This window comes from Physeter macrocephalus, chromosome 13, assembly GCF_002837175.3.
Source record: "Physeter macrocephalus isolate SW-GA chromosome 13, ASM283717v5, whole genome shotgun sequence".
NCBI classification, from domain to species: domain Eukaryota; kingdom Metazoa; phylum Chordata; class Mammalia; order Artiodactyla; family Physeteridae; genus Physeter; species Physeter macrocephalus.
Genome location: NC_041226.1, coordinates 62,860,313 through 62,877,746, shown reverse-complemented (window position 1 = coordinate 62,877,746; position 17,434 = coordinate 62,860,313).

Here is a 17,434-nt window from a genome sequence, read left to right as displayed (position 1 = left end):
ACATACACACTCACAGAAAGAGAAAAAGGGGAAAAAAAATAATATATCTTGCTCCCAAAGTCCACCTCCTCAATTTGGAATGATTCGTTGTCTATTCACGTATTCCACAGATGCAGGTACATCAAGCTGATTGTGGAGCTTTAATCCGCTGCTTCTGAGGCTGCTGGGAGAGATTTCCCTTTCTCTTCTTTGTTCGCACAGCTCCTGGGGTTCAGCTTTGGATTTGGCCCCACCTCTGCGTGTAGGTCGCCTGAGGGCGTCTGCTCTTCGCTCAGATAGGATGGGGTTAAAGGAGCAGCTGATTCGCGGGCCCCTGCTCACTCAGGCCGGCGGGAGGGAGGGGCACGGAGTGCGGGGCGAGTCTGAGGCGGATGAAGCCAGCGTGACGTTGCACCAGCCCGAGGCGCGCCGCGCGTTCTCCCGGGGACGTTGTCCCTGGATCACGGGACCCTGGCAGTGGCGGGCTGCAGAGGTTCCCGGGAGGGGAGGTGGACAGTGACCTGTGCTCGCACACAGGCTTCTTGGTGGCTGCAGCAGCGGCCTTAGCGTCTCATGCCCGTCTCTGGGGTCCGCGCTGATAGCCGCGGCTCGCGGCCGTTTCTGCAGCTCCTTTAAGCGGCGCGCTTAATTCCCTCTCCTCGCGCACCAGGAAACGAAGAGGCAAGAAAAAGTCTCTTGTCTCTTCGGCAGCTCCGCGCCAGTTTCTGGAGCTCCTTTAAGCGGCGCGCTTAAACCCCTCTCCTCGCGCACCAGGAAGCAAAGAGGGAAGAAAAGGTCTCTTGCCTCTTCGGCAGCTCCAGACTTCAACCGGACTCCCCCTCTCCTCCCGCACCAGGAAACAAAGAGGGAAGAAAAAGTCTCTTGCCTCTTCGGCAGCTCCAGACCTTTTCCCGGACTCCCTCCCGTCAAGCCGTGGCGCACTAATCCCTTCAGGCTGTGTTCACGCCGCCAACCCCAGCCCTCTCGCGGCTTCCGACCGAAGCCCGAGCCTCAGCTCCCAGCGCCCGTCCGTCCCGGCGGATGAGCAGACAAGCCTCTCGGGCTGGTGAGTACTGGGTCAGCACCGATCTCTGTGCGGGAATCTCTCCGCTTTGCCCTCCGCACCCCTGTTGCTGCGCTCTCCTCTGTGGCTTCGAAGCTTCCCCTCTACACCATCCGCAGTCTCTGCCCACGAAGGGCCTTTCTAGTGTGTGGAAACCTTTCCTCCTTCACAGCTCTCTCCCACTGGTGCAGGTCCCGTCCCTATTTTTTTTGTCTCTGTTTATTCTTTTCCCCTACCAGGTACGTGGGGAGTTTCTTGCCTTTTGGGAGGTCTGAGGTCTTTTGCCAGCGTTCAGTGGGTGTTCTATAGGAGCAGTTCCCCGAGTAAATGTATTTCTGATGTATCTGTGGGGAGGAAGGTGATCTCCGCGTCTTACTCTTCAGCCATCTTCTCTCCGCCCCCCATGACTCTTTTTGAATTATGGTTTTCTCCGGGTATATGCCCAGTAGTGGGATTTCTGTGTCGTATGGTAGTTCTATTTTTAGTTTTTGGTTTTTTGATGATGGCCATTCTGACCGGTGTGAGATGATATCTCATTGTAGTTTTGATTTGCATTTCTCTAATGATTAATGATGTTGAGCATTCTTTCATGTGTTTGTTGGCAATCTGTATATCTTCTTTGGAGAAATGTCTATTTAGTTCTTCTGCCCATTTTTGGATTGGGTTGTTTGTTTTTTTGATATTGAGCTGCATGAGCGGCTTGTAAATTTTGGAGATTAATCCTTTGTCAGTTGCTTCATTTGCAAATATTTTCTCCCATTCTGAGGGTTGTCTTTTTGTCTTGTTTATGGTTTCCTCTAATTCTGCCTTTTTAATGCCTGTCCCCTTCTGTGATTTTCAAACAGGAATATGAGGACATCCATGGACAATGACATCATACCAGGTAATATATGTTTTAATCATTTTTGTTGTTGCTTCTTTTTCAATCTTTATGCAAAAATAATTACTATTGATTCATGAAAAATAACTAAGTGGCTCAGTTTGTACAATGAGTAAACTAGAAAACATAAAATCCTGATATTCTTTTCAGGTGATATCACTTTAGAATGATCTGATAAATAGGATTAAAAAAACTGGAAAAGATTTTTATAATCTTTTTTTTCAGTTTTTGAGATTAAATAGTAAAAATGTAAGAGAGACAATTATTTAATTTTATGAAGACCTTAACGTGGCAAGTTTTAAATTTTAATTCACTTTCTTGGTGTTATCACAAAGTACTTTGTTTCAAGACAGCATCATGTAGTTCTGAACTATTTTTTCTTTTTCCTAAAATTATTTCAGTAAAAATTCCAAATATACAAGAAAAATATTTTACATACAACACAAATTTGATGTATATGTTTGTGTATATATATATATATATGTTAACACATACATACAAGCATACACACACATTACAAATAGAAATAGAAATAATATTCTGTTGAATCTGTAGTGGTAGAAAATATAATTTTCAATTGTCCAATATCTTGTCACCTCTTGGGAGAAAAGTGATCTTCATTATGTGGTCAGCTTTCAAAGTTGAGTGAAAGTTTACTTGCTAGTTACAGTGCTTGAACTCCTGTATAGTAAATTAGGTTCTACAAAGCTCCCATGTAGTTACTGGAGTTTAACAAAACTGCATGATTTTGTACTACTTGGGTACCAGCAGGAAGCAACCCCTGGGAGAATAAATCACAGCTGGGAGCAATTAAGACTGATTAGTTTGTGGCTGAGGAAATCAAAATGGAAAGAAACTTCTCTTCGGGGGGAATTAGGAGCTGCATTCCCAAGCATTTCCGAATTAAGTGCAATTCTCAGAGGAATTTAAGACTGAGGGAAAAATGTGAATTTCATATATTTGGAGGTTTTCTCAGCTTATTTAACTTCTGCATAATCACTATGTGTTGACTCTTGGATATTTGAAGGAAAAGAAGTTCAAGTAAATTGACCAACTTTTCTTTTTACATATTTCCCTTTTTCCACATAGCTGAAGTTTTCCTTAATATTTTCATTTGCCCTTATAGACAGAATATAGATGGTTTCATAACTTTTTACTATTCATTTTATAGCGATTGGGATAGCTCTGCTTTCTGAGATATTGGCAAAGCATAAATATCAGTTCTCTTGAAAAAAATACACATTATTGTGTATGAGATTGGTCTGAATTATCTTTCAGAAACTGTAAAATAGTCCATTTGAAATTTTAAGCAAGAAATATGCAGAAACTTTTTACATAATTCCTGAAACTGCCATCTTGGATAAAAAATTTGTTTCTAAAGAGCTAGTAAGGATGTGCTTAATAAAGCAAAAGAAATTAAATATAATAACAGAACGCATAGTTTATACTGGTTTCTTTTCCTCTATATTTGAATTATAGATATGCATTAGAAACATATTTCTTTTGAATAGGCTGAACTGGGTTGCTAACAAATTATAATGTAAATGTAAATTAAATAGAAAGGTGTTTTTCTAGATTTTTAAAAATAATCTATCCGAGATTCATTTATTCTCAATTCTGCTTGTTAGTTGGTACTAACCTTGTTTTATGTGGATACCTTTGTTACTGTATTGAACCTTCTATAGCAGAAATATGATAATACTAGGATGTTATAAGCAATAATGATTCTATTTTTCTTTCTCTTAACAGATAGAATGGGTTATTTTCATATGTAACCATCTATCTAACATGATATTCATCTATATCCAGATTTTCAAAATAATCTTTAAACAAATTTTTCCTCTTGCCTTTCATTCCATCTCTCTCTCTCTCTCTCTCTCTCTCTCTCTCTCTCTCTCTCTCTCTCACTCTCTCTCTCTCTCTCTCTCCCCCCCCCCCACTATTGGGTGTGTTGAAAATATCATAGATGAGGAGCAAAGTGAAGGCCAATATTTGAAAACATATTCCAGATAATCACTTTGAAGGACTGATGGTACAAAGGGTATAAACAATGTAAGAGAAGGAATGCATAATTATTAACTACAAAAGATATGGCTTGGTGGGGTGACTGAACCAAAATTGCCTTGAGTTTTACTTCTAGATATACCTCTGTGTCACCTCAGTTAGTTTCCTTTAATTTATTTCACTACTTTAACCACTTTAGAGAGTGACTATGCTAATTCTGGATGATTGGATAACCTTAATGTTATACTTTTAGAAAAAGATTTATAAAAATATATTGAGAATCATACATGTTATTTCTGGTTTGGGGCAATTATTAACTAAATTATAGGAAGTCATGGTTCAAAATTCTGCAATCGCTGACCAGAGATATATGAAAAGGGATGGTTCTTGCCCCAGTTGATTTTCTATTTCCTAAACCAGTAGTTCTCAACTTTTTATGTTTTACGTCCCATGAGTTCTTCTATAAAAGAACCCAAGTTTCAACATAAGAAACACAAAAGCTCATTTCCACATTGGAAATGCATATATTTGCCTGCATTACAAAGACATTCACAGTAAGATCTACCAACATAAATCACTGCATTAATGTTGGGGGTATATATTCTTGACACTGGAGATTTTATATCTGATAATACTGTTTTTCTCGGGCAGGACAAAATACATTACTATCATTAGTAGTTTAATAGAGCTGCTACCTACGCTGACAAGACACAGTAATAAAAAGGCCAGCACATTGGGAGTGAAGTGGTGTGGAGTCTACAAGGAACCACAGAAACCATTAGAAAGAAAGCCCCGGAAATGAGTTAAGCACAAGTCTCAATTTCCAAGTTTATCCTATATGATCCATAGCAGGTCAGGTCAGCAATATAGTCCAACTTGCAACTGGATTGGGGAGTTAAGTTATCAATAGAAAGAATTCTTGGAACATTTAGGAAAGTGCTTCCTGTCACCAGTGGTCTTCAAACTGGGACACATATAATCTGGGAGTGAAAGAAAACTTTCCAAGGGGTAAGAAAGCCCAGGTGTTTTTAAGGGACAGTTTTCAGATCTTCCACTTTACTATGAACTCTTTCCTAAAATTAGTCTGTGACTGCTTTCACAGCAATACTTCTTCCATTTTATCAAAGTAAAGCATCCCTCTTCACCCCAAATCTTACTACAGAGTTTTAGACCCCTTTGGTTACTTCTGTGAAAGCTTTAAGGACTGACAAAGCACAAAAACCCTCAGAGATTACCATCTTTCCCTCCTTGTACATATTCTCTTAAGCATACTGTATGGCATTAGAAAGCAGGGTATTTTGCTCTGTATGGGATCTTCATGGAATCTTCTGAATTCAGGTGTTTGGTAGCGTTGCACTGTGGGATTAATGGCCACATTTATTCAAAGGTTTTCTTTTTCTTTTCATCATCTGTCCTCTTATGAAAAGTGCACTACTTTAGCAGGAGAGTCTCATGAAAGCACATCTAAACAAATATCAGTGTGAAATAGTGAACAGTAAAAATGTTTTTCCCATGTATGTAAAAATAAACCATTCTTTTCCACTATTCTCAATATTCATCCTTGGAAAGATTTTTTAAAATTACCTTCAAATAACCAAAGCAAACATAGATTATTGACAATGCCTTTTAAATTCTAACTGAAATATTTTCAAGTGCTACCAATTTGTTCATTGACTAAAAGTCTAAGGCTAGGATGTTGTTATGATTTCTTTGAGATTCATAATAAGTCATATTATGAAATGTTTATTCCAATTATGGCTAACCCTTATTTTACCATCTAATATTTAATATTTTCTGCCATCTATAGGCAAAGTCTAAAATCATATAGTAGCTCAGGGAGAGATTCACTTTAATAGTATATGCCTTTCCATTTCATTGAGTACATTAAAAAAGTTCAGTCATGATATATATAATTAAATGAGTTGTTTCTGACTTTGATGCTTGATTATTATTTAATTATTCTACTAAGTTGAATCTAGGACTTCAATACTTGCCCATAAACCTTTTTCAAAGAATACAGATAAGTTTAATTTTAGCTATTATAGTATATTCATTTATATTATATCTCATTACAAATTAAAGAGAAACTGTATTTTTCTACTCATTTTCTAAAGTTATAAATGTGGATAAGATAAATGCATTTTGATCTTTATCAGTTTAATCTTGATGAGACAACCTTTAGTAATCAATATTAAAGGTATTTTATTTTTTATAGAAGGGAAGTTAGATTGTGCCGTTCAGGCTATATTGAGAACACTTTTCACAAATAGAATAATCAAAATATGTCAGTTCAAGGTTTGGATGGAAACATATCAGAGTATATTTTAGAAAAATTGATGTTATAAAAAAGTTGTTAAAAATGTTGTATTGGAAAACGTATATTGAAGTGAACTATGTTCTGACTTTTTCCCACCCTTTCTGAGTATTCCAGGTGTGGTGAGGGGTCCCCAAGACCACCCATAGGTTTGGTGGTTTAGTAGCAAGACTTGCAGGACTCAGCATATAAGTCAAAAAGAAGTGCCCCCAGCTGAAGGCGTTATGGTCATAATTAATGGTCACTTAAGTCTTGGTAAAGCTTTCCTGATGTACTTCTTACACACTCAGAAATTAAAATCTAATGTCTGAGCAACAAATCCTTTTGCAGACAGGTGGTTTCAAATTTTCTGCTTTCAAAGCAATTGGAGGACAAAGTATTTGAGTTGGTAGTTGATATATTACTTAAATCATTGTTGATGCCAAATCATGTGTAAGAGCCCTTTCATTCATTGGTCATTCATTTGTTCAAACATGTATTCAGTAAATATTAAATGAGTTTAAAGCCTGTTAGGAGAAACTGACTATTATGATGTAGTAAATGATGTGATAGTAGCACGTACGAGAAATGTGTGTTCACAAATTGGGGTCACCTGAATCAGACTGGTGTTCTGGAGGAGTTGGTAGAGAATATGGGACAGGGTGAAGCAAGTTCAGGTTTGGATCTGGCTTTTAAAAGATATGTATTTTACCAGAAACTTTCACATCTCTAAAGGCTAAAACTTCACACGAAATGCCCCTTAATGGGGGAATGGATAAGCAAACTGTGGTTCATCCTCACAGTGGAATATTACTGAGCAACAAGCAGGAACAGACACTGATCCATACAATAACATGAATGGATCTCAAATGGGCTATGCTAAGTGAAAGAAGCCAGATTCAAAGGTATGCCTCTGTTTATATGGTATTCTGGAACAGGCAAAATTATTAGGACAGAAAACAAGTTGGTAGTTGCTAGGGGATTCGGATAGGAAGGGCTGACCGCAAAAGACATGGGGGGACTTCTGGAATGATAGAATTTTTCTGTGTCTTGGTGGTAGTGATGTCTCAGAACTGTCCGCTAAAAAGGGTGATAAGTACCTTAATTTTAAAAAAAGCAAGTAAGAGTTCACATGACCTTAGCTGTATTCCCATAGGTGCAGCTATGCATGTGCACACACACGTCCACTCACAAAGCTGTGGGTCACTCGTTCCTTGCTGTTCCTGTTTCCCTTGTGAAAGGGTCCCCAGCAGTGCTTCTCAGCTGGAGTGCTACGGGATTTTAGGCGGGATAATTGTTCATCGCCTGGGAGTGTAGTGTGCTCTGTAGGATGTTCGGCAACTCTGGCTCTCACCCGCTAAATGCCAGGAGCACCTACATACATTTCCCAAAGTCCCCTCGTAATATGTCTGCACCCCTGCTGAAAACTACATGCCGGATGTTTTTTTCTGGACTCTCTCTATGTAGAAAGGAGTAGTTCTCTAATTTATCAGTGAAGAGGAGAGAGCTGGCATGTTTGTCTCACTCTTTCTTTGTTGCGGGAGAGAGCTGCCTACCTATAGAGAAAGTACACTCTAGTATGCTCTCTTCCGTGGAATTGACTTTGCTTCTGCCGCATCTTGGGATTAGGAAGTGTGAAAAGGAAATTCACATGAGTGTTAGCAAGTCATCTGCCAGCACACCTGCCTTGTGTCCTGTGAGCTAGCTTTTAGCCTTAAGAGAACTGGCACTTTAGTCTCCATCAGTCTGATTGCTGTATCTGTCTTATCAGTTTGGGAAGGAAGGAGTGGAATGTTATCTAGAGACCCCCTGCCCTCGCCTCAAGTTTATGTAACATTCATTAGAAGTATCAAAGGGTTACTACATAGCTTCCAATGTTTAGTTCCTATCATAACACACACACACTGAGCATATTAACCCAGACCTTGGAACTCAAAGTAATACTGAGGCACTGAACTTTCTGGAATTAGTTCAATTGCTGTGTATTAAAAACTAGTGCCATTTGCGTCTCACAGCACACCAGTTCTTTCTGAGTTCTTTGTCCACCTTCGAATGTTTCAGGTCAAGGTTATATAGCAGCTGTGTCTACCGTGGTAACCCAATGTCAGGCTCTCTAATTGTGACACCAACTGATCTACACTAACTCCTGCACTGCAATTTGTACTCTGCATGCAGTATAGATGAAATCACCAGTGTTAGGTGGAGACAAGCTTTCTCTTTGAAGCATGGAACCACTTAAAAAAAAAAAAAAGAAAGTCTTTATTTTGTGGGATAATGGAAGTGTCATAACATGGAACATTATCAGATCTTTTTGTCAGTGACTTTAAAAGCTAGACGCACTACCACCTACATCCTGAGGTTGAAAATTCTTGTTTTAAAATAGTATTGATGGCATTCTGAGATGACAGAGGTATGCTAGCCTCTGAAAAGTATTAAGTAGGCAATTTATTCCTCCTGCCTTATCATAGAGCCCTTCCAGCACTCTCCTGTTAAGCTTCCTTGTTTTCTCTGGTAGAATCCCACTGACTGTAACTAGTTGACTTAATCTAATAAACTATATGGCTAAAGTATCAGTAGGTATTATTTAAATTCCCCACCTTGTTCTAAGTGGTTGACTATGTTTAAATGTGTAATATCACCTCTTTCCACTCTTTATCATCTGTTTTTTTAAATGGACTTTCAGTGGTTTGGCCACAGTCTTACTGGGTGGGCTTCAGGCACTAGAGCAGAATTTATGGGAATGATGTGGGGTTCTCAGAGCCCCTCAGATAGCACTGCATAAGCCACTCCTTGCTTTGCAAATACCAGCCTTTGAACTTGCATATTTATCAAATGTGAGAATACTTTGTGTTATCTTGTCTGATTAGGACTGCTATACATTGTTTTATTTTGGAGGAGCATTTAATTCAGCAAATGTTTATTGAGCAACTATGATACGATGGGAACAATAATGATGAAACATATACAGTGTAACTCTGTGCCAGGCCTTCTTCTAAGTATTTCTGTGTATTGATTCATTTTAATTCTCACAGCAATGCTATGAGATAATTCCTATTATTAACATTTCCATTCGATCGATGAGGAAACAGGCTCAGAAGGGTTATGTAACCTGCCCAAGGTCACACAGCTGGTGAGCGTTGATTTGAGTTTGAACTCTCACATTAGGCTCAGGTCTCTGCTGTAGAGGTTAATGTTAGAGGAAACTAATAAAGATTCCATTTCAAAGATAATTTTGTGTCTGCATACAACAAAAACAACAAACACATGCACGAAATTTCTCCAGAATGGCTCTAATTATGAGGTGATTGTTTTCTAAAGGGTATTACTTTGTTCACATTTATAGTTCTTTTTTTCTCAAAGTTAATTATTGTTTCCATAACTTCTTTTAACAAGTAATGTTAGTTTTGCATGTAGGCAGAAGCAAACTTTACAGAAATAGAATGTGTAGTTTTATCACAGGACAGTATAACATTTCTGAGTTTTAATTTGTAAATGACTAAAAATCTGTTTAGTAGTGGTGTCTTTTCTCTTGGAAAGGAAGCTTTACAAAATAATTAAAAACCTGCATTTAGACTATGTATGCTATTCAAACTGATCAAAAAGCACAAGCAAAATTTGATAACTCTAAGTGTGTTTGTAAAATAGTTTTTAAGTTTCTCATTAAGATTTGTTCCTACAGAGTCTATCAGGTACTATATCTTCTCACTTTTAACTTATAGTCATTGATGTGCATGTAAACTTTGTAGAATGGCTTTTATAAGTATATTCAAACTGGCCAGGCCAAAACCAAAACCCAAACCAGGGATACCAGTGTGAAGGGAGAACTCACTTATAGATCTTATGCTTGCTTATTAAGTTTTGAAAAATGTACCAATGGAAATAATTTAGGTACCTGAATTTATCAGGCTTTTTTGAAAAAGTTATTTACATCAGCTCTATCTTCTGTAGGCATAGAAATATTGTAATTATTCTTTCAGTATTTCATTCTAAATTGACAAATTGCTTAGAAATTAAAGGAGGGAAAATCGTCTTTTCAGTTCAATAAATAAACAAAGAAAAGATTAGGGAGGAAATTATTTCAATATTTTATGTTTCTTTTGTTGACTTGAATATCCGTCTTCCATTTTGGTTATGAAACATGTGTTTTTACATTAAGCATTCTCCTCAAAGTGGTTGGTGACACCTGGCTCCCTTCTTGGAGGGGGGCTGTGACACTGCCTGCCTTCTGGGAAGAGAGAGAGTGTGGCCCACACTCTTCCATCCCTCACTTTTAAGTCAGCCTCGTAATAAAGAAGGTAAACTTTCTAATGACTTTATAAATAATTAACCTCCATCAACTTTGGTAATTAAGCAAGTCATTTAATTTTCTGATATAATTTCCGCAATTAAAAAAAAATCAAAAGGTGGTGAAAGATTAAATTTGCATCTCTCTCAGAATCTGGAAGAATATTTCAGTAGTTTTAAAAGTGGAAAAGCTAGTATCAGTAGTGGAACCGCTCTTAACTAGAACTTTGGGCACCTGGGTCTACATGCCTACCCTTCCACTAACGATCTGAATGGTTTTGTGTAAACCACTTAAACTCCTAGGGCTTGGTCACCTCATTTATCAAAGTAAAGGCTGAAATAGGAAAATAATGAACTGTGTATTTTTAGTCTCTTCTCCACCCTTCACTCTGATTTTACAAAGATGCTTGTTCTTCTCTAGAGAAGTTAATGATGAGTCAGGTCTGGGGGGCCTGGAGTATGGAAAAATGGGGCCGGGAGACCTCTCCAAGCAGAACTAGTTCAATGAGCACCCACTGCTTTTTTCCATTCTTGTTGTTCTATGAAAAACCAGCGGAATGCTTCCTCCTTACCCTTCAAAGTGCCACACCCACACGTAACAGATAACTGGAGCTCATCAGAGTTCATGCTCTTAGAATTTAACATCTCAACATTAAAATGATGTCAGAGAAAGTGAATCAATTCTCCCCTGAACATTGCTTTTTAGGAAATTCTGTCAATGTCCCAAATTAATTATATTAAATCACCATTTATCAAAAAAAATCTAAATTTACCTGACACAGATTTCTTTCAGACGTATGTCTATTTGCCTGTTTTAAAGGAATTCTTATTATTTTCTATCATTTTATATTTTCTAAAATTTATTTTCTGATGCATATCATGCAGTTCGGACTTAGATTGGGTTGCCTGGAAGCAGACCCTGGGATGAGGCTTTAAGTGAAAGTGATTTATTAGGAAATGTATCCAGGAAAAATACATCGATGAGTGGGGACCTGAAACAGGGAAGGGATAGGTGGGGAGGGGAAGGGAGGAATCAAAGCAAGCTTGTGATATCAAGTTAAATCCCACCAAGAGCAGCTGCAACTGAATCCAGCAACGTGTATCCAGAGAGAGGCTATGTCAGACTCAGATCTGTCCTAGGCAAGGATGAGGGCGCCGAAGTGTTGCTACACCACACCTGGTGTCATTGATTGGCTGTCGTTAGGTAGCGGTGGGGCATGTACATTTCTGGGCACTTCCAATTTTCTGGACACTTTCATCTTTCCTGTGCATGGGTGGAAGGGTTTTGGCAATCAGGAAGAACAGGTGTTAGCTTAGGGGATGAGAATGAAAGAAACCAGTGGAGAGATATGGCGATATGGGCCTAGTGCTGACCAGGTCTGCTACAGAATCCTTTGTAATTGCTCCAGGAGAAATCATAAGGCTGATCGAATTATTACCTAATGAAGTAGTTTCCTATAAAGAACAGAAGGGTAGAACCTGCTAATCTGTTTTACAGATAGGTTTTTGTATTAGTGAGGTTCCTGCAGGAAACAGATGGCGCATCATGCTGAGGAATTTAATAAAGGAACTCTTTTCAGAGGTGAGGGCAGAGAGCAGGGAAGCCCAGGGGCTGAGTGCAACACTGGCAGAGGGGTGTATTTCCATCCTTAGGCCTGGAGGGGTGAGGAGGATAGAAATGCTGAGAAGAGAAGCCCTGTCTGCTCTAGTGGGTGGGAAGGCGCTGCCGGAGGAACGAACCACCTAACTAGTGTCACTCACCACCGCCTTTCCTGTCCAGCCTGTGCTCCCTCCCATCAGCCAAACCAGAATCCAGAGGGCTGTGGAGTCCTTGGCTTTGATTCCGATTGGAACTCACAGAGCAGAGCGGGTGGAGACAAGGGCAGGAGGGCACAAAAAGACAAATGGAAGGTCTGCACAGGGTGAAAGGTAAATTGTTAAATTAACTTAGTATAATTAAATGGCCTAAGTCCACACCCAAGGCATTCCTACCATTTTTTTTTTTTAATTCCTGGAAGATACTCCAAAAATTTTCTTCAGGATCTTTAGGATACAAATCTATTCGTCAAACTTGAACTTCTTTTCTACCCCTTACCAGACTTCCCTACTTACCTTTCTAGAATTACTAAAAGAGAAATAACCCAATCCTCCGGAGTTCTTTCACACTACCTGGACACAAGGCCTTTTCTCAGTGCCCCAGGATTTGGACTTTGACTTCATTTCATGTTATCTTTTAACATTTGAGTTTCTGTGGTTTTCTTCTCAACAGAAAAATCTTCTCTGGCCACATACATTTCTTCCTTTTTTATCAAAATAAAAATAGCTTTATTTCCTGTAATTATATAATATATGCTTATTATAAATAATATAAATATTAATTTTTTTAAAGTTTAGCAAAAATTTTCCTTCAGTCCACAAACCAGGGGATAATAACTGTTAACACATTGCTGAAGAATATCCATCCAATATTCTTCATTATACACACACATGCAAACACACCAACAGATACTTATTTGTCAAAGTGGGATGATTTACAAAATTATTTGGATTCCTTCCTTTAATAATTCACAGAAATTCTTTCGTATCTAGGTAGACAGATCTTCATAGTAAGTTTATGATCTTATATATATTTTATTTTATGAATACCAAGTAATTTATAATATATAATAAATTCCACAATATTAAACATATAATTTCTGATTTTTTGACATTCTTCACTATTACAAACAATGTGACTATGGTCTACTAGTACCTATATGTTTTTGTTTTTATCCCTGATTTTCTTAGGTTAACTTTCTAGATTTAAATCTCTTGCTAGAAATTTTTTGTTAAGGAAATTCTTCCATTTTCCACAACTGGTATTCTTTTCGGAATGCCAGTTCTAGGTGATATTTTCAATTTGCCCCACATTTTATGTTATCAACTGAGCTGTTCATTAATGCAACAAGAATATTTCCATTATATGTTTCTTGCTCTTTTCTGGTAGAAATAAATAGAAACTTCTTGAGGCTAGTATATGTAAAAATGGGACATGTATTATGCTACAGAGGTTTTTCCTACTATCCAAGGTCAGAGTTATAGTAGGACCTTAAGAACAGATTGAGTTGGAGAATGGAGGTAAAAAAAAAAAAGGGAAATCTTTTGTGGGCATGTACTTATTCTCTCCTTCTGTATCTGTATATAAATCTGATTAAAGCCCGTCTTCCTTAGTTTTCCATTTCTTGTATAAGCCATTATTTGTTCCATTGAAAAATAGTGTTGGTGATTCTCTGGTCCAGTTCTTAATTTCCTTAGGAAAGTGCCTAGTTGATTGGAGTAGTTCAGGTTTGAATGCTCACTCCTGATCTCTCTCAATCCATGAGTGATGAGTAGGACCTGATAATATTTAAAACATGGCCACTAGAAGCCCCACTGCCATAACCATGTGGATTGTGGTAGACAGTGTGATAGACAGTCTTGAGATGAAGGTGGATGGGCAGACAAGGCAAAAGTTAAAAGTAATAATTGGAGACTTCAATAACCAACTTCTAATAATGGATAGAACAACCGGGCAGAAGATCAACAGGAAATAGAAGACTTGAACTTCACTATGCACCAACTAGACCTAACAGATACCTTTGGAACACTTTACCCAACAACTGTAGAATACACATTCTTCCCAAGTATACATGGAACACTGTTCAAGATAGGCCACATGCTAGGCCATAAGACAAACTTCAATAAATTTAAAAGAATTGAAATCATACAAAGTATGTTCTCTGACTACAATGGAATAAAATTAGAAATAAATCAACAAGAAAGAAACTTGGAAAATTCACAAGTATGTATTATAAAAATTAAGCAACACACTTCTAAATAAACAGTGGATCAAAGAAGAAATCACAAGGAAAATTAGAAATTACTTTGACATGAATAGAAATGAAGATACACATACGAAATATATGGCATGTAGCTTAGAGGGAAATTTACAGTCGTAGATGCCTATAATAAACATTTATCATCTAAATGGAAGCATATTACTTGTGCTTGATGCATCTTCCTGAGTTCTTGATAAGACATGTAGACTTGTGGGAATATGAAAAAAGGTGCCACAATATGATACATTAAAGGTGAGAAGTATAGGTCATTTAAGGCAGAATTTCCAGTAAATGCATTTCTGGTGAGTTAAAAGGGATTAAGATGCACATTATTGAAAAGCACAACCAGTATTCTGACCTTTGAACCAGAACAGGAGACAGAAGATGGATAAGCATTTTGGCTATTTTCATTAACCAAATTTTATAATGATATGTAATATTAACCTGATAATCAGAGGGTGAGCCCCCATTATATACAAATAAACCCTGAGTTACAATGTCTTCACTTTCATTACTAACAAAGGGGACAAATGCTAATTTTGTTCTCTGTGGGCCACAACGTCACTTTGGTTTTGTAGTTTTCCAATTGTATTATAAGAACAAGGTCTTCCTGTTTCATTTGTTTGTAAAAGGAATATCATATATTTTTTAAAATGTCTACTATGTGTCAGGAACTATGTTAAGCACTTTTATGCAAATTTCTTCACGTCTTTGTCTCATTATCTCTCCTGAGACATTTATTATCATCATTACTTCAGAGATTACGAAACTGAGGCTGTGGGACTTTCCTCGTGGTCCAGTGGGTAAGACTCCGAGCTCCCAATGCAGGGGGCCTGCGTTCGATCCTGCACGCATGCCGCAACTAAGAGTCTGCATGCTACAACTAAAAGATACCGCATGCTGCAACCACGACCCGGTGCAGCCAAAATAGATAGATAGATAGATAGATAGATAAATAAATAGATATTAAAAACAAAAAAAAAGAAAGAAACTGAGGCTGTGAGAATTTAAATTTACCCAGTCATGGCCTGTATATGGGGAGGTGGATTTAAAAAGGTCTGACACAAGCCCGAGCTTCTACTTTTTCCATTACTCCAGGTTGTCTGCAATCTGCCACCTCCAGTTCTGCATTTTTCTGGGAGAATCCCATCTCGAGTTCTTTTAGCTTGTACTTTCCCTTCAGATTATCTCAATGGCAGCACATAAGAAAAACTTTGAATTGCTCTTTTTATTACTTCATTTGCTAGAGAAATTTTGTATTCTACCTCACATCTTAGCAGAATGATCATTGAAGGACCAATCTGATTGAATTTGAGAAATAAAAGTAATGACAGTTCTTCAGATATATTATTTTATCTATTCATATGTGCCTGTTCAGACCTCAGCAAGATTTAAGACATTTAATTCACATTTGTGAAGGCTTTAAACTGCTTCAAGTAATTTTGCGTACATTGTCTTGTTCTGAATTTGATTTTATTTGCTTCTAATCTCAACTTATGCTCCACAAAGTAACCATCCACACTTATAATAAACTTTATTAGATTCTTGTATTTTCTTTTCCATTTTTAGAACATATAAATTCTTTCTTATCACTACAGTGGTCAAAATTTAGCTCTGTAATTTGAATTATAAATATGTGTATACAAAAACCAAAACACATTTGTTTGTTTTATATGTTGTTGATAGACAATTGATGTTCCTCTGAAAAGTGCCACATGTGCCTATGTGCTGATTGATTGATGATGATATCAATACATTCTATTTTATAAATTCCAGGACTTTTACTGGTTTATGGTGACTGGTTCAGTCTGAATGCATGATGAAATTGCCTTGCCTACATGAGCTAGTATAAAAAAGCCTGTAGGTTAAAAGGGAGATTCAGTTGAGCCAGATAATAGTACTGATTTAAGAGCAAACATATCCCTCTTCAGTCTTTAATATCTAATACCAAGTAAGAAACTATTAGACCCTTCAGCCTTTCCTCTCTCCCTTCTCTGTCTCCTCTGGCCCAAGATAAATTTCAATTACACAAACTATTTCCCATTGCTAATCACCTATTCTAGTCAGTATTCTTTAAATAGTCATTTAAGGCTGGGATGAGATCTCTGTCATTTCTGAAACTAAGAGAAAATTTGGAGCAGCCCACTAACAGAACAGGAAATTCCCTAATATCCTCAGGATATGTATAGAAACCCATCACGATTAAATACAAGAGGGACTAACATCTCCTGGGGATATTTATTAAATAAACTTGCCTAAATACGTCTGACAAATACATTATCTTCTAGTCTAATTACCGAGATCCATTTATCTAATTAAGTGACACTAAAATGCCCTAATTTTTCTTTTGAAACTCCTCTTTGACAATGAATTTCCTGATCATGAAGCCAGCTTGCTAAAATGGATACCAAGATAATCAACTCATTTGTGCATCTTTTGTATTTCCTATGTGAGATAAAAGCATTCAGAGGAAAAAAAAAACCATCATTCCATCCTCTAAGATTAAAGTAACTTTTCCTAAACAATTGTTCAAGGAAAATGAAAAACGTTATTTACTTCATTGTTATTTGTGGCAGTGACAATAAGATGAGTGGAGATAAATATTAAACAGCATGAATTATATTGTAAAAGAAAGGAAATTTCAACTTTTTTCCTTCAAAATTGTGAAAAAAATAACACCATTATTCCACATAATCAAAAAATAATTATCTCATAAAAGAAAGAAGGCAAGCATTAAAACATCTACCCATAAAATGCAGACTTGTTTAGCACAACTTGCTTTGTATTGGAATTCAGCCAAATGGAGTCTCATTCAAGGAGACTTAGTCATCAAATACTCAAAATATCAATACTTTTCCCTGTCAGGGTCTTTTCAATTTAATCTGTCATTAGTTTCTTTTTTCTGTACTAAATCACTCTTTTCCCCCAATCCAGCATATATATATATATATATATATATATATATATACCGAATTCTTTTCTAAACATTCTTTTTTTTTCTTCCTTTGGCACCATTTGCTCATGACTTGTCTCTCTGTTTAGAATACTCTTCCCCACCTCTCCTTGGCCTAGAA